This window comes from Mustela erminea, chromosome 1 (genome assembly GCF_009829155.1).
Source record: "Mustela erminea isolate mMusErm1 chromosome 1, mMusErm1.Pri, whole genome shotgun sequence".
NCBI lineage: Eukaryota > Metazoa > Chordata > Mammalia > Carnivora > Mustelidae > Mustela > Mustela erminea.
Window position 1 is genome coordinate 115969025 of NC_045614.1, and position 18951 is coordinate 115987975.

The window sequence follows — 18951 nt, forward strand, 5'->3', positions numbered from 1 at the left end:
GCGAAGTATCGGTCAGACACCACCCCTCTCAGAAGTTTTCCCCACCTACACCCAGGTGCTCTATTGCTTAGCAGAGATTTAAGGTCTCCTAGCTCTCTCCCTGGCTGAGTTGGATGTGGGACATATATTTTCCTCATTGACCTCTGACTCTTTAAGCTGGTTCTGGACATGCACATTTGTCCACTTTCCTGACCGGGGCCCTCTGCACAGATGACTTATGCTTGGTCTTCTAGTGTCTGAGTCTCGCCTCTCCCTCCTGGCCTTTGGCTCTGCAGCAGGAAAGAACCACTCTGGGAAAGTCCAGATCACAGTCCCAACCCCCTCCCAACCCAACACCAGATTCAAATGTTGCTAAAACATTTTAAAACAGAGGGCAAGACCTCTGAGGTTTGACTGCTTTGTGAACAATCAGGAGCTCCTGTCCAAGCTAATAAGCTCAGTATGTTTGAACATAAAACTAATGAGACCAAGATCACAGACTTTTCCTAAACAAGTCAGTCAGCTCTGACTTTGCCTAAGGGACTAAAAATTGTTTTAAGTTTCCCTGTATCTTCTCTTTGACTTCGATCTGAGGTAAATTTGCATTGAGAAATATAATATGTCCCTCTAAGAGCCAGGTGACTAAAGGAAATGGGTGGATTTTCTTAGCTTTGAGATCTTCTGTCAAACCATGTGAATCTATTACTTATTCCTCAAAAAAAAATCATTTTAAAAATAAAAAATAAAAGTAAACATGCTCATCTTGATGGCAGTGTTAGAACTTGGAACCTAGATAACCAGGAGTTCCAATATGAGTCCTTGGTCACCATTGGCTCTGCCTTCCACCCTCTCTATTTCTTCCCTCTTTTCCTATCCCTGTCCCCCAGGCTCCCTGATTCCTTTCACCCATGTGTCTGCTGCTTTCCATAATACGGTAAGTTCCTAGTGCCTAGAAGAGTTGTTTTGCATTTGAATTGCACATGTTTTTCTTGATACATGCTTATTAATCTTCTTAAATGATTTTATAGATCTAGAAAATATATACCTTTAATCCTCGTCAAATGTCTTATAAATAGACCTCTTTGGTCATGAAGTTAACAGTATAAGAATATAGAAACAGGGCAGCAAAAATCATGAGATCATTAGATCTGGAACATAAAGGATATCAATTGTTCACTTAGTTAACAAGCATGCACTAGCCTCTCTCATGGGCATGATGATGAAGTTGAGGGCCCTCTGTTTGATATCCATAGACTATATTTTAATCCTCCCCTTTAATATTTAATTCCACAAGGATTGCCACTTTTGTGGCAAGCACTGGGTTGGCACTAGAGATACAATGTCAAACAAGTCATGGTCCCTGTCAGAGTCAGGTTGTTTGGGGGAACTGGTAGACTGGTTACATCCCTGGGTACCTATTTGCCTAAGGAGATGTGTATACACAATGTCTTTTTCCCTAAAAGAGAGAATACTAGTAACTGCCAAGGACTGGAGAGGAAAAATGGGGGAAGACTGGCAAGGACAGGAAAAGTCACTTGATTTTAGTCCGTTACCCCACCCTACCCCATCCCCTCAATACATGGGCCCTGGTTTAGATCCAGCATAATGAGGGAAATTTTGGAGTGAGAATTTGAAGAACATTTCTCATGAGAGTCACTCACTGGAACACTCAAGATATAAGCAGCGCTTCTGTGGGGCCCAGGGAATAAAGTGCTCAGGGAGCTGGGAGATCATGGTTCTTCCCCAAACATTGACCAGACTCTCCGCCTCTGTGGAACCCTAAAATTCCATTAGAGGAACCTTTTCTCAATGAATTATGTTGTCACAGGGACCTGTAGTTGGGCCAGGGACAAGTGACATGACAGGTTGCCAGACTAGGAAAACATGCATGAACTTGTTCCCACTCTGCCACCTGGAAGAGATGTTGAGGAGTGCTGGAGTCCTGCGGTCATCAAAGGGGACATAAAAGGTTACCACAGTTTGAGCCATAATCTTAATAACTCTTCATTTCTACTCAGAGGTAGACAGAGTTTGGGTCCATTTGGGTGAGATAAAAATTGTGCTCAAAGTTTCTTTCATAGAGTTTCACACTTTGACCCCATTTCTGTTCCCAATTACCAGACTTTTTAAAAAACAACCAAAGTGTGATCTACTCAAATATAATCTTCTCGAGGACAAGCACTCCATCTTATTTCTCTCCAGATCTGCAGTTCCCACTCTAACACCTGTGTTCAAGTACTGAATGTCTTAAATAATATACAGGAGCATCAGTTCCATGGGAAAATATTATAGATTTACATCTAAAAGTTAACAAACAGCCATTTTTCATATTCAAAAGGATAACCTGTTTCTTACTTTGGTTACATATCTACTAATTGACTTTTATTAGTAAAAATCATGAAAATAAGTCCCCATCACAGGATTTTTGAAGCTAATGAGAATACTGACACCCACAAAGACAAGTGAGTAGTAAAGAGAAGAGTGAGAGAAAGTCTGCTATAGGAATGAAAGTGATAAAGGGTCCTGTCCTAAACATAATGGTTCCCCCATTAGTACTACACCCATTGCTGCCATCCTGCCTTTATCACCTAGCCTTTGCCTGGACCAGAGGATCACAGGTGGGTAAGAGTTATAGACATTTGCCATCATCTTACCAATTTTCTTATCTTACAGTATCCAAAGGTCCTCACAGCTTTAGACTCTAGTGCTCTGAAAATGAATAATTCTGTAGGTTAAAGAACTGATTTCTGTGAAGGTCTTGCAGCATCTGGCTCAGGCTGCTGTGACAGAAATGGGGTGACTTATAAGCAAGTTTTTTTTTCCTCGTAGTTCGGGAGGCTAGAAGCCCAAGATCAAGGTGCCAGTATGGTGAGTTCCAGTGTGGACCCTCTTCTAGGTGGCAGACAGCTGACTTCTCATTGTCTTCCCACATGGCAGAAGAAGAGAGACACGGCTCTCCTGGGTGGCTTTGAAAAGGGCACTAATCCCATTCATGGGTGTTTGTCCCTCATGATCTAATCACCTCCCAAAGGCCCCACCTTCTAGTACCATCCCACTGGGTGTTAGGATTTCAACATATGAATTTAGGGGGGACACAAACATTCATTTCATTGCAGGAACTATTTAAATGAAAAGATTCCTAAAAGCTTCTGAAATTCATACCTGAACAAAATTTTTCAGGTCTCAAAATAACGTGATTTCCATAGTACTTTGTAGCAGCAGAACTGCAGGACCACAACAGTATGAATATTTTAATTTGTAGGAGCTATTGTGAGGAGGTCTCCAAAAAGTTTGTAACAATCTACATTACTGAAAGCAAGCTCTTATTTTATCTGACCCGTCCTATACATGGAGATAAGAGAACACAATATTAAGTTAGTAGCTAGCAGACAAAATCAAAAGCATCAAAGTTATAAACACAAACATCTCTCCTCTTTGTCCCTCACGTCCCCCTTCCTCATGGCAAGAGACACACCTGTCCAGCAAAGGCAACCAATGCCCCAGATGGTTTTCTAGATAAACAGAAGGAAGAAGGTGGAGAATGTGGGCATTTAGACTTACTAAAAACAATTGCTAGGAGTAAGACCTTAGAGATAAACCAAAAACTATGACAATTTTGCTGTCTATTCTCTAAAAATATCCATATGCCCCAAAATAAATGAATAAGGAAGGTCATTGAAGCTGAGTTTGTGATACCCCAAAATCACCTACAGGTTTTTCACTAGGGGAGTGATTAAATACATTCTTAGCAATGCTCTGCAGACATCAAAAGGCTAGTAGTGTCCAAGAAAGATGTCTCTGATAGATTGTTAAGAAAAGCAAGTGACGGGACAATCTGAACAGGATGACCCATTTGGTTATAAGTACGACTGTGTGTGTTTATATGTGCACATGCCTAGCATGACACAGACCAAATTACTACCAGTGGTGTCACACATCCTCCTGGAGGAGGGTAGCAGGAATGGAGTGGAACAATGGCATGGGCTTTTCCTTTACCCTTTACCTCCATATATTTATGTAAGCTTTTGTATATCATTTACTCGTATAAATCTTTCATGACAACTAGTTACTGCTTCTGTAATTATTCAATAAAGTGCCATAAGAGGAGTCTCTAAGACACCTCATATACAGGAAAAGACGCTGTGGGTACCAAGGATACTTCCGTTTTCCCTAGGGACATGGGCCAGTGATTTCTACAAGTGCCATCAGGTCAGCATCACAGGGCCTGGTGATTAAAACATGCTTCTGAGCTGCCATTGACCATATAATCTAGCTCTCAATGGGATTCAAATATATCACAGCTTGACTCAATTCCATTTTATAGGATATAATTTCACCCCAAGCCAGGAATCCAGGCCCCCTAGATAACAGATCTTTATTGGGCATCTGCCTCTGAGAGGCTGTGCCATGAGGCAGATGGAATTAATGCACCGGAATTAGTGGGAGATGAGAAAGCATTTTTTTCAAGTATATATTGATTTTGAATGACAATACCTCCCCCTCAAAAATCATCTAAATCGTAGCATTGTACACAGTGGAAATTCTCTCTCTTTACAATGTTCATTCAGAAAACTCAGGCTAAAAGCCTGGCCAAGGCCTGCCAACATCTGTCTGGGTCTCCTGGAATGTGACACCTGCTTACCATGGCTCCAAATGCACAACCAGCAGTGGTCAACTACTAAGGAACCCAACGCAGCACCAGAAGCCACTACTGTAGTGTGCTCACGGACAGTATAAATCCACTAAGTTTTACTCTCATTTTGAAATCTAGAAAAGCTCTAAAGCAGAAAATTTTTTTCTAATTCATTTGCCCCTAAAATGAACCAGACCTGAATTCCGAACTGATAGAAGCTATTTACAGTCTTCATATTTATTTCACATATTGTAAATATTGAATATATTGAAAAATATTAGCATATCCATATTATGAAGTAGTCGTTATCCTGATTCCCGAGAGATATTTTATTCATTCAGAATATGCAGTATACTACCTTTCTTTAAAAAAAAAAAAAATGCAAGACTTTTCTTTTAACTATGCATGTAAAAATGTATCTGACCCTAAGAGTTTCAAACAAGGAATGAGGACCTATATATGCTCTGATCAATAAAGCTTTGAAAGAAATGAGATTGAAGCTCTAATAATTAAAAGCAACATAGCTCTTAAAACACACACACACACAGAGAACCTTATTAAGAGCTGATAAATCATAGCCTTATCATCCAGAGAAATAAAATGAGTCACTAGGAATAAGGAGAAGTGGAAATACGCCATGTCAAAACAGCTGGTAATAGGAAATTACTTTACTGCATTGGTATTGAGAGAGAGTGCCCTACATTTGCTAAATGATATAACACAGAGAATAATCTATTTATGGTGTAGGAAATAAGTATGATTTCTTCAAAGAAAACTTTTCCTGATCCTTCTAAATAGATATGATCTTACATTCTATCTTGGGAAAAAATTTTAAGGGGTCAGTAACAAAGACCACTGTAGTGATTCTGTAGGTACACAATCTAGCCAAACTGTAAAAACCACTGTGAAAAAGTAGAAAAGAACTGTTCTATAGATTTAACTCCATAGATCCATTGATTTTAGTCAATGAAGGGCCTACAGAAAACATTAGTTTCATCCAGTCTTTAAAACTTATAAAATCACCTTGTTTGTATAAAACTTCTAGAAGAAAACTTAAGAGAAAATCTTAGCAACCTTGAGGTGAGCAAAAATTTATCAGCTATGACACCCAAAGCATCATCCATAATAGAAAAAATTAACAAATTTAGACTCATCAAAATTAAATACTTCTCCAAAAAATCACCACTGAGGAAATGAAAAGACAAGCCATAGATTAAGAAAAAATACTCACAAATCATTTATCTATATATGAATCATATGCATAAATATATATGGGTGTTTTGTATTCAGAATATATAAAGAACTCTTCCAATAATAAAAGGCAAACAGCCTGGTACAAAATAAACACAAGATTTGATGAAGCACTTTACTATAGAATATACATGAATGGCTAATAAACACATGAAAATGTGCCCAATATCGTTATTAATGGGAAAATACACATCAAGATGACAATGAGATAGCCCTACCAGACCAGTAGAAGAACTACAATCAAAATGACTGACAATACAAAGTGTTATTGATGAAGTGAAGAAACTGGGAACTTTACACATTGCTGGTAGGAATATAAAATGACCGCTTTAGAAAATAATTTGGCCTTTTTTTAGGAAAAAGTTTAAATGTACACTTAATCATAAGACCCAGGATTTCTACTCCTACATATTTATCCATGAGAAATAAAAATATATGTCCACACAGAAATTTGTACACAAACGTTAGTATCCTTCTGTGTCATAGACAAAAACTGAAAATAGCCCCACACTGGAAACAACCCCAGAGAATAAATAAAATGTTTATCTAGGTACTGAATACTACTCAGCAGTAACTGATGCATCCAACAACATGGCTGAACCTCAAAAAACATGTTGGTAAGGATAAGCAGACACCAAAGACTACATATTGTCGTTTCATTTTATGAAATTTAAGGCAAAAGTTGAGAGACAAAAATCATTATCAGTAGTTGCCTCGAGATGGGGTAGGTGTGGTCAAAAGTCAAAGAGGTACAAAAGGGGATTTCGGAAGTTACTGGAAACTCCCTACAACTGGGATGCAGTGATAATGGTACCAGTGGATCCGTGTCTCAGAAAGCCCCGCACCATTAAAGTCCCGATCTTTGTTCCTATTTGATGCTCTCTCTTTCAGAAGGCAGATACACCAAGAATGTGTTTTAGGACCTAGGGGTTGAAATGACCCGAGGTAGTAATAAGTGACCGAGTGGCTACAGTTGGTACTTTCTGTGCTCACTGCAGCACTGTTCGCTCTAGAAAAGCTAGAAATAACCTAATGTTTATCAACAGAACAATGGTCAAACAAGAAAAAACTCATCCACATTATAAAAGACCAGGAAGATGCAGCTGTAAAAAAAGAATGAAAATATCCTTAAGATATGTTATTAAGAGGAGTGGGGGGAAGCAAAGTCATAGGACATTAATAAACAGCGTAACATGTATCTGTTACACACATATGTGCACATAGACACTGAACTACATAAAGCTTCCCTCTGGGGAGACTGAGACGACGAGGGCAGAAGAGGATTTTCTTTTTTCATATGCTCTCCTGTAACATTCTTTTTTTTTTTTTTTTTTTTTTTTCACAAAATCCATATACCACCTTAGCTGTTTGGCTCAGTTGGTTGGGCGGCTGCCTTCGGCTCGGGTCGTGATCCCGGTGTTCTGGGATCGAGTCCCACATCGGGCTCCTTGCTTGGCGGGGAACCTGCTTCTCCCTCTGCCTCTGCCTGCCACTCTGTCTGCCTGTGCTTGCTCTCGCTTCTCTCTCTATGACAAATAAATAAAATAAAAAAATATTTAAAAAAAAAAAAAAAAAAAAAAAAACACTTTTGCTGGCCCGTGACTAATATCACCTCTCAGCAATACCTGCTGCTGGGGAAGCCATGTTTTCCTTAAAAGGAGACTAGAGTGAATTACTTTGAATCATGTTAGAAAAAAAAACACGTACTAGAATTGTCTAACAACCAGCACTTTGATATACTGTTAGCTTAATAGTAATAATTACAACAGTCTTGATGCATATAGTTTTCTTCAATGACAGCCCTATGATGTAATGTGGCCACCCCTACTTTGGATGCTCAAGAGGTCAAGACACCCGCCCAAGACCACCCAGGTAGGCAAAGTAGAAGTGAGGTCTATAACTTACAATCTGGTATTTTTATTTAGCTGCCTGCCTCATCAAGGATGACGATCTACATAATGGTGACCCTGAGGCACTACAGGATCCTAAAGGACTTATGAATCATCAAAGAAAGATTTAATTATATTTACTGTAGTTTGGGTTTTACCCATACTTTATTGTGTTATAATCCCTGGAAAAGTATTCAGCCACATATAACACACAACATCACCCTTGTTCAGAATAGTTGATTAACCAGAATGCCTCTGGCCAAGACTGAAACATGGAGAACGTACTCCAAGTTGATTCCCTTCATGATAGAAGTCTTAACTTTCCTCTCTAAGAGAAGATATCTCTCTGCCCTAACTCTCTTCCACCTTTAGCTCAGAAGGCCTTCAGTTCTCTCTTCCCCCAAAGACCAGGTCAGCCCCAACTTCCCACAGTGGGAGGGCAGAAGGCTCAGAAGGCAACACGCTGAGCCACCACCAGCAGAGGCTCAGGGTGCTCCGACCTTGAAGCTCCCCTCCCGGCTCCCATCCTACAGCCAGGGCGCTGATGACAATCTCCTGGCCACCATACCTTCACTCTAGCCAGACATTCCCACAGCCTAGAAATAGGAACATTCACAACAAAAAGGAAGTGGGTAAGTAATTGAAAGCATGTCTGAGCTCAGGCTGAAGGCCTGTAGCCATACTGCTTTGAGGAGCAAACGTGAGCCTTCGAACTTGGAAGTGGGCTTCTTCATGGCAACGCCAGACTAATCCAACAAGAGGACTGTAATTTGAGGGTTGATCCACACAGCTAACACAGGTTAAAACAGACCTATGTTTTAAATGTGGCAACAAGAGATAAATCTCTAAGACTGGGAATCATGTAGCCTAGGCTGGAAAATAAAGAGGCAGAACTGTGTATGAGGAGCCCATTTTGGAACCAAACAGGGAGCCCACTTTTGACTCCAGTTAGAAGCTACTTTATAGATGAGAAAGTAGAGGTGCAGAGAGCACTTAATCATCCAACTGCCTCTATAACATCAAGATAAGAATGATGCATACCTATGTTAATAGTATGATTAAAGATTGACATACATAAAGTCCCTAGTACCATTCCTGTCACATAGTGGCTGCTTACTAAAAGGTAATATTACTATCAGACTCTCATCCTGGTTCTGCCACAAAGATGAGAAAACATAGTAGATGATTCTTTAAGATCCCTCAAGGTCTAACACTTGGTGATTCTATTATTGAAATTAGCAAGCTGGCAGCATAACTTCGTTATCATGACAAGCCTACAGGACTCCATAGGTAAGGAATTCATTTTCGGGAACTTATCCTGGGACATTTCCAGGTCTCCAGGACACCACTGTTTCTGCTGCCCACAGAGAACGAGAACAGATCCCAGATTGCCTCCTTAGTAAACCACCACCCAGGTGTTAGGCCAGGTGTCCCCTGCAGAAGTCATTAACCACAACAATGAAATGAAAGAAGTACGATTCCTACCTCCTACATTATTTCTTCTTATTTTTTTTTTTAACCCTCCATTGATAAAAATAACACATGTTCTTTGTGGGTTGGGAAGTGCAAAAAACCAAAGGAGGAAGCTATCAATTATAACCTCACATGTAGCTGTAAATACCTCCGTTTACTTCAGATCTTTTTTCTATACATATTCCTCTTTAGGTAAGTGAACTCATCATTGCATGTCAAACTGCCTGCTTTACTTAACATTTTAACAACAATCGATCCCCCTGGCCGGTGCCCAAGCTTGAAGCTTGTGGCTCCACATACCGGCAGATACACATTTTACTCCGCCAGTCTCCTAAAAGCTTTAAGGGAAAAGAATTCCAGAGAAATCAGTAGTCACCTCTCATAAACTACTTGAACCCCATGATTTTCAGAGTCCAAGGTTATTCCCAAGACACAGTTCTCCTTTGGCTCTTAAGGAACACCCTCGGGGAGGGAGGGAGGCATAAAAGGGGAAAGGGGCTTAATTGCTCTCTCACCCCTGGGTTTCTGCATCAGAACTTCAGGCAATGGACATAAAAGACTGAATGGGTGTAAAGTGGGGATGGGAAGTTATGTCCATGGAGCAGCTGGAACAGAAAAACAAAGATCAGGGCACCTGAGTGGCTCAGTGGGTTAAAGCCTCTGCCTTCAGCTCGGATCATGATCCCAGGGTCCTGGGATCGAGCCCCACATTGGGCTCTCTGCTTGGCATGGAGCCTGCTTCCCTTCCTCTCTCTCTACCTGCCTCTCTGCCTCCTTGTGATCTCTGTCTGTCAAATAAATAAATAAAATCTTTTAAAAAAAGAAAAACAAAGATCCTCCTCCCAGTACCTTCTGTCCATGCAGTGGCCACCTGAAATGAGTCAGGGCCCTATTTAACAACACTCACCTAGTGGTCCAGGTGACAGGCTATATGTACCCCTGAAAGCTTTGACCTCAGGAGGACCCCTCAAGCTGGGTGATCACAGGAGGTCGTAGTCAGGAGGTTTCTGTGGATTATAAAAAAGAAAAAGAGAGAAGGGAAAGAAGAGAAGGAGATGATGAGGGAGGGAGGAAGGATTAAACTATTTTAAAGGAGAATATGAAATAAATTAATGTAATTTAAAGTTTAATATTGTCAGTATCTTTGATAAACTTGTGGGTGGAAATCCCAGAAACCGTTTGGGGCTAAGCTTTAGTCAGGAATGATAGAGTTAGAATGGTGGTAGCACTATTGTCATTTTTTTAAAAATAATACCAAAGAATTACCTTTCCTTTCAAATAGGACATCTTGGTCCAAACATGAAGTCAAAACTCAGAACTACCCACCTGCCAGCCACTAATATTTGGTTAAAACTCCAGATGGAGAAGCATAGCCAAGAGGAGGATGCTGTTGGAATTCAGAGGTTTGCAACAAGAGGTAGGCTTTTATGCACCTGCCACTTCAAGGGAGCTGAAAGTTTGGCAAAGAATCAGTGAGTTCGTATTGCACTGAGAGCGGGCCTGGATAATTCAGGGAGAAAAACTTCCAGTGCAGGACAGTGTGGCCACCTCTGCAGGCTGGTTGGGAACACACTGTCAAGCCATATACCAGACCCCTTACTTCTCACCCCTTCACTTGGTACTTGTTATACTTGGCCAAAGTGCAAATGATGGCATTACGAGAAAATGATTATTATTTCCCTTTTATTCTCTTTTCTCCAGGGTTTAGAAAATTTAGAATTAGACTTCCTCGCATGTTAATTCTCTAATGCATGTTGTGTTGATCCTCATTTTCCGAAAGGGCCAGTGCAGGGATAAGCACCTATTGGAAAAGTCTCTTAAACTTATTATTTTGCATCTACCATTTTATAGCAGCCTTGTATACTAAGATAGAGCCAAAAGTAAACTAGCATACAGGTATTCATCTCAGGTAGTAAGATGTGCGCTCACATAAATTATTCAAATAGCCACATTGAAAAAAATCCATTAATTAATACATGTCTTACTTCCACAGATATAGTTCATTCCCTTTAAGGATAAAACTTCATCCTAGATACAGCTCTTACTCCAAATCATTAGACTTGCCTTTCAACTTCAATTTTCAATTTGTTGTTGATGGGCTTTTGGTTTTCTTTCCTCTCTGATAATCCTCAGGAGTGATCACCTTGGAAGATCACAGTAATGAGGTAGTTGTGATGGGGACGGGGATTTCTCTATGAGTCTCCTCAGTTAGTTAGGGCCCCTCATAATAACACCTGGAAAGATGGAGAAGACACTAAAGAACCCAAAATAAGCACAATGGTTATAATGGGCAGGATATTGAAGGTGCCAAAAAGCTCTAACCAAATCAAGATCTCATCTCCCAATGTTTCTCCCTCCAACTACCTCAATGCTGTCTCTGGTTTTCTATTGAGGCTTTTCTAATCCCCCTCTAATGACCTTCCCAGAAACCCCTTCCTCCTTTGGATCACTAGTGCTCTGTTCCTACTATTTTAAAATGTCACTGCCCTGAAGTATTGGTCGTTAGTGTCCCATCATTTTACAAAGATCATTCTACCTTTAAAATTAAGAAATTTCTCTCAATTCCAAAAAAATCCCCACAGGCCCTCAGAGCAGTGGCTGATCATGTGAGGCTTCGTACTTACTCAGTCTGAAAGTACTGACCCATTCTTAACCTCCAATGACCCTGCTTATCTATCCTTACCCCTGCCTGTATTTCCTTATTCCCACCTTCTAATCTCCAGTCCTAACACCTCTCTCCATCCCACACAGAAACATCATCCTATCTAATGCTCAACTCTCTCAAGTGCCTGGAACCACAAATGATATTGATTTGTTTTGTTTTTTGGTTTTATTTCATAATCCTCTCATTCACAAGGCTCAGGTATGGTGTCCAGGTGGGTTTAAATACTTTGTCCTTGGAAATACCACATCTTTCCAGTGAAAAACCCCACTGCTGAGTCTAGTCTATCATGTAAAATGCCTTACTTTGGATGATTTTTCTCTCAGGAATGTAGGGTTCATCAGCAGTGCCCAACCCAACCCATCAGTTGCAACCGTCAAGGTCTAGATCTCAACTGCCAAGAATGTTCAGATTCTTTCCCAGGGTGCTCCTGGGCACCCGGCCAATCAGGTGGTGAAATGTCAGTTTTGTCACCTGAGCATTCTATGGCAGTTAGGAAGGTTTCCATCCAGAGCCAAGGAGGAACCTTGGGCAAGGAGGGGCGTACTCCTCGGGCCAAGGAGTTAGAATCTTGGTGCTGACATATTCCAAACCTTTCGACCAAGAAATTCCTGGGAAATTAGGGTAAGTGGCTTTTCAGTGAGGACTCCAAAACTCATGTTGTACAGAGCAGCACTTGGCAGAACACTTTTTTTTAATAAGAGGTTGGTTTCTTTTAAAAATTTCGGTTTAGTACTAGAAAGCTTTGCTGAAAACGTGCATTGACCAATTCTTATGAGCATTTTAGCTGCTTTTTAATGTCTGTCCTTGGGAGACAGTGTCAACTCTAACAACATATGTGCCTGTGTGGTCACGCGCGCCTCGCAGGTTGTCTTGAACAGCTTGGTGCCTCTCCCCAAGACCCCGCCTCTCCCCATGGACTGTAAGTTCTAACAATAACCAGTCTCCCATATATTATTGCTGAATAATTCCTTCTTGGTGGCTTTATAATAACATTTTTAAAAGAATCTGTATTGTTCTGTTGGCTCTTTTGAGATTCCTAGTATCTCATTACGTCAGGGTAGTCTTTGTTTCCTCAAGGTAAAAAAACAAAAAACAAAAAAACAAAAAACAGAAACCCACATATTACTGGCCTTTTTATTTAGCTGTCACAATACCAGCAGTGGGAGAGTCAGTATGTGGAGGAAACAATAGTAACATGGATCACTTCACATTAAAAAGTGGTACCTAATTATTGTTTTTAGGGGCAGTTAATGAGTGGTACTTGTAGGTGATTAAACACATTTGGGTTTGGAAGACCAGTGGGGTGAGAAGCAAGCGTCTCTGATCGGTCACAGTGTGGGGAGAGAGAGACTTTGAATACTGCATCTGCTTCAAGAGTCCCAGCCCACCCCACCCACAGCGCCTTCTCATGGGGTATAACAATGGGCTGAAGATGACTGGGAAACCACCCAGCCAACAGAGCCCATTCACAAAGGACATCCTGAGTTTGCTATGTATCATCACAGACTCAGCTCAGCAGCCACTGAGAACAAAAAATAGCGAGGGTATTTACAGCTGGTGATGCTAAATAGAAGGGCCCTGAAAATGTCAAAGTTCAGGAGTTCTTACTCTACACCCTGTATTGCACCAGGGAGCAAGGACATGAAGATAAATAATAACCCTCCCAGCCCTCAGGGAATTCCACCTTGCAGCAAAGATGGACTCACCTACACTGCTATAGATTAAATGTTTGTGTTCTCCAAAAATCAAATATTAAATCCTAACCTCTAGTGTGATGGTATTAGGAGGTAGTGCATTTAGAAGGTGATGAGGTCATAAGGACAGAACCCTTATGAATGGGATTAGTGCCCTTATAAAAGAGACCCCAGAATTAAGGAGTCCACTTGTCATGATGAGTACCGGGTGATACCCAGAAGTGTCGAATCACTATATTATACTCCTGAAACTAATATAACACTAGATATTAACTAGCAGGAATCAAAATTAAAACTTAAAGGAAAAAAAAAAAAGAAAAAAAGGATGATGCAGAGAACACCGTCTACCTTATGAGGATACAATGAAAAGTCTGCAACCCATGCTGGACCATGCTGGCAACCTGATCTTGAACTTTCAGCTCCCAAGACTGTGAGAAATAAATGTTTGCTGTTTATAGACCACCCAGTCTGTGGTATTTTGTTATAGCAGCTTAAATGAACTAAAATATCCACTTAACCAAAAATGTACTATGATGTGTTAAAACAAAGATATGAACAAAGTACTGTGGGAGCACAAGGATGAGAATGACTAATTCTGGCCAGTTTGAAGACACGGAAGGGGAGGGAGGTAAAGACTCAGTAGAGGAAGGGTCATTTGAGTTGGGCTTTCAAAGAGGAGGAAGTTGGGCAGGTAAAGGCTGGACGCTCTGGTGGAAGAAACATAACAAAACAGCAATGAGGTATTAAAGTGTGTAAGTGACAGAGACCAGATTGGCAAAGCATGAGCCAACATGAGCAACAGCAATGCATTCAGTGCTTTCTCGAAGATGTCTCTTTTTTTAATGGTTTAAGTTGCTGAACCTTTCCCTGGTTCAGTCAGAGCTTGAAAATCAAGTTCGTACTGTGTCAAAACTGCCTGTTCCCAGCTTTTCTTCCTAAGTCTTTTGCTCAAACTATGAACACCAATTTAAAGAGCAACTCTGGAAATGTGAGAAATTACGTGAAAAGAAAGCAGTTCCAGAAATAAGGGATGCTTTCTCATTGGAATCCACAATTTAGCAGATACCCTCAGCCACTGTTTCATTTATTCTTTCTTTGTTTTAAATTTAATTTTATTTTTTTCAGTGTTCCAAAATTCATTGTTTATGCACCACACCCAGTGCTCCATGCAATACATGCCCTCCATAATACCCACCACCAGCCTCATCCAATCCCTCCCCCTCCCCCCAAAACCCTCAGTTTCTCAGAGTCCACAGTCTCCCATGGTTTGCCTCCCCCTCTGATTTCCCCCAACTCACTTCTCTCCATCTCCCAATATCCTCCATGTTATTCCTTATGCTCCACAAGTAAGCGAAACCATATGATAATTGACTCTCTCTGCTTGACTTATTTCACTCAGCATAATCTCCTCCAGTCCCGTCCCTGTTGATACAAAAGTTGGGCATTCATCCTTTCTGATGGAGGCATAATTCTCCATTGTATATATGGACCATATCTTCTTGATTAATTCTTCCATTGAAGGGCATCTTGGTTCTTTCTGCAGTTTGGCAACAGGGGCCATTGCTGCTATGAACATTGGGGTACAGGTGGTCCTTCTTTTCACTACATCTGTATCTTTAGGTAAATACCCAGTAGTGCAATTTCAGGGTCATAGAGAAGCTCTATTTTTAATTTCTTAAGGAATCTCCACACTGTTCTCCAAAGTGGCTGCACCAACTTGCATTCCCACCAACATAAGAGTGTTCCCCTTTTTCTACATCCTCTCCAACACTTCATGTCTACCGTCTTGTTAATTTTGGCCATTCTAAATGGTGTAAGGTGGTATCTCAATGTGGTTTTGATTTGAATCTCCCTGATGGCTAATGATGATGAATGTTTTTTCATGTGTCTGTTAGCCATTTGTATGTCTTCTTTGGAGAAGTGTCTGTTCATGTCTTCTGCCCATTTTTTGACGTGATTATCTGTTTTGTGTGTGTTGAGTTTGAGAAGTTCTTTATAGATCTTGGATATCAGCACTTTGTCTGTAGTGTCATTTGCAAATATCTTCTCCCATTCTGTGGGTTGCCTCATTGTTTTGTTGACTGTTCCCTCTGCTGTGCAGAAGCTTTTTATCTTGATGAAGTCCCAAAAGTTCATTTTTGCTTTTGTTTCCTTTGCCTTTGAGACATATCTTGAAAGAAGTTGGTGTGGCTGATGTTGAAGAGGTTACTGCCTATGTTCTCCTGTAGGATTCTGATGGATTCCTGCCTTACGTTGAGGTCTTTTATCCATTTCAAGTTTATCTTTGTGTATGGTGTAAGAGAATGATGAAGTTTCATTCTTCTACACATAGCTGTCCAATTTTCTAAACACCATTTATTGAAGAGACTGTCTTTTTTCCACAGTATATTTTTTCCTGCTTTATTGAAGATTAATTGACCATAGAGTTGAGGGTCCATATCTGGGCTCTCTTCTCTGTTCCACTGGTCTACATGTCTGTTTTTCTGCCAGTACCATGCTGTCTTGGTGATCACAGCTTTGTAATAAAACTTGAAATCAGGCAACGTGATGTCTCCAGTTTTGTTTTTCTTTTTCAACATTTCCTTAGCAATTCAGGGTCTCCTTGTTCCATGCAAATTTTCGGATTTTTTGTTCCAGTTCTTTGAAAAAACCGGTGGAATTTTGATCAGGATGGCATGAAGTATAGATTGCTCTGGGCAGTATAGACATTTTAACAATGTTTATTCTTCCAATCCATGAGCATGGAATGATCTTCCATCTTTTTGTGTCTTCTTCAATTTCTTTCATGAGTGTTTCATTTATTCTATTGGCACGATCCTAAGCCCTGAGTTTAAAAAGATGAATTTGTTAGTCTTCCCTTCTAGGAGCCCACAAATCAGTTACCAAAAATGAAATGGATGAAAAGTAAGACATGGGTTTACTCTGATGATACTGAGAGGACAGAGCTGGTTAATGATGATGTTTTCACCTGTCTGGGGCAAAAGAAGCAAACCTCAACTTTTTCCTTCATACTCTTATCTCATCCTTTGCAATTGCTACATGCCCTCTTGCCGCTCAAGTTTGCAATTCTAGGTGACACTCGTCAGAGAATGTGTCTTAATTTTCATAAAAGTAAATGTATTTTTTTTTTTGGTAGTTGAGTTACTGAAAGGGTTAGATGGTAGTTATGTTATGTAAATGCCTTTACTCATATGTCAATTCTATACTGGTCCCAAAAAGATATTTTACCAGTTAAGTACAAAAAATATGAACAGTATGAAAACTTTCAGTCTATATCATGCCAAACAAAACATTTTGCTGGCTATTTTTGATTGTGTTTGCTAATTGTTTGGGAAATATTTAAATTCAACCATGAAAGTAGATCCTTGTTGAATACAGATATAACAGATTAGGAATTAATTATTAACAAACTAGAAAGAAAAACTGCAAACCAAGATTTTAAAACACTGAGTATAGTGCCCACAAAAAAAGGAAAAAAAATTATAAAACACCATCATGTTTAGGGATGCCTGGGTGGCTTAGTTGGTTTAGCGTCTGCCTTCAGCTCAGGTCATGATCCCAGGGCTCTGGGATCAAGTCCAGCATCAGGCTTCCTGCTCAGCCGGAGCCTGCTTGTTCCTCTGCCCACTACTACCCCAGCTTGTGCTCTCTCTTGCTCTCCTTGACAAATAAGTAAAAATATTTCTTTAAAACACTATGTTTAGATATGTCTCTAATATGTATTTTTCATGTAATAATATACACACATATACAAGGAGGAGAAGAACTGGATGGAAAATATATATATCCCAAGAAGTAGAATTATGGAAAGGTTTATTTTTCTTTTTACTTATCTGCTTTTTATCATTTTTCTATGATGAATCTATATTGCTCTTAAAAATTACATAAAAGAAAAGTATGTGCTGATTTTTTAAGAAGGCACTATAAAGCTTTTCTTATTTATTTATTTATTTATTTGGCACAGAGAGAGAGAGAGAGACAGCAAAGTGGCAGGCAGAAGATGGGGAAGCAGGCTCCCCACAGAGCAGGGGGAGTCCCATGTGGGACTCGATCCCAGGACCCGGGAATCATGACCTGAGCCAAAGGCAGTCGCTTAACTGATTGAGTCACCCAGGCGCCCTAAAGATTTTCTTTTTTTTTTTTTTTTTTTTTTTTAAAGATTTTCTTTTAATTAAAATTTTAACTCACTGATTTCTCTTTCAGGTCTCTGGACTAAGCAAATAGTAACCAAGATTAAACCTGCTGAAAGAGGGGCGCCTGGGTGGCTCAGTTGGTTGAGCGACTGCCTTCGGCTCGGATCATGATCCTGGAGTCCCAGGATCAAGTCCCGCATCAGACTCGCTGCTCAGCGGGGAGTCTGCTTCTCCCTCTGACCTCTCCTCTCACACTCTCTCTGTCTCTCTCTCAAATAAATAAAATCTTTAAAAAAAAAAAAAAAAACCTGCTGAAAGATGTGGTCAACATGATTTAGTGAGCACCCACTGTGTGCCAGATACTGCATGGGGCATGGAGCACCAACAGTGCACGAGGCCAGTCCGCAGAAGCTCCAGCTCCATATCGGTGGTCCCTTACTTCCAACAGGAGGACCTAGAGAGACCAACCTTTTTTTTTTAACCCCCTTAAAAGTCACCTCCCTCCCCACAGGTAAGCCTATGGCTCAGGATCCGCAGGGTGGAAGGCAGAAACCTCCAACTTTAAAGTTACTCGGGTCACAAAATGGGAGCAGTTAACTCTTGCTGAACATATACTAATTTTTTTTTTTTTTAAGTAAAATAATCCAGGAGTGCCTGTGTGGCTCAGTCAGTTAAGTGTCAGACTCGTGGTTTCTGCTCTGGTCATAATCCCAGGTTTCCTGGGATCCAGCCCCACATGGGGCACCATGCTCAGTGGGGAGTCTACGTCAGGATTCTCACTCTCCCTCTGTTCCCCCCAAAACAAATAAATAAATCTTTAAAAAAATAATCTAAAAAACAATAGAAGTAAAAAAAATCCTTAGGAAGCACAAACTGCCAGATGGCATCACCTGATTTTGTCTCTTAGCTTCATGGTGCACAGACACACATGCAAAACTTTCTCCCCAGGCTTGAGCTAAGGGGGTTGTGAGCAGACCCAACTGTGCTGGCTCCAAACAGATTCATTTTCAGTACTAAGAAGAATTTATAGAGAAGCAACCATGTTGCTACAACGGACAAATGCAATAAACATATTTTATGATTTCTATCCTAAAGCTTTATGAACAACAAACTGTAGTTAGAATGTATGCTTTGGGGGTATATGTAAGGGAATGTGTATGTGTGTGTGTGTTTGTGTGTGTTTGATTTGCACACTAATGTAATAAAAGAAATACAGAGTTTAAACTTTTTAGAC

General features: G+C 40.3%; 1 long non-coding RNA gene across 1 annotated transcript; it reads left to right on the forward strand.

The window, feature by feature from the left end:
• The first annotated feature begins 816 nt into the window (after positions 1–816).
• LOC116588593 lies at positions 817–17894 on the forward strand. The gene is made up of 3 exons (XR_004285012.1): positions 817–913; positions 10508–10642; positions 17788–17894. It is a non-coding gene; the product is annotated as an uncharacterized LOC116588593 (long non-coding RNA).
• The last annotated feature ends 1057 nt before the right edge of the window (positions 17895–18951 follow it).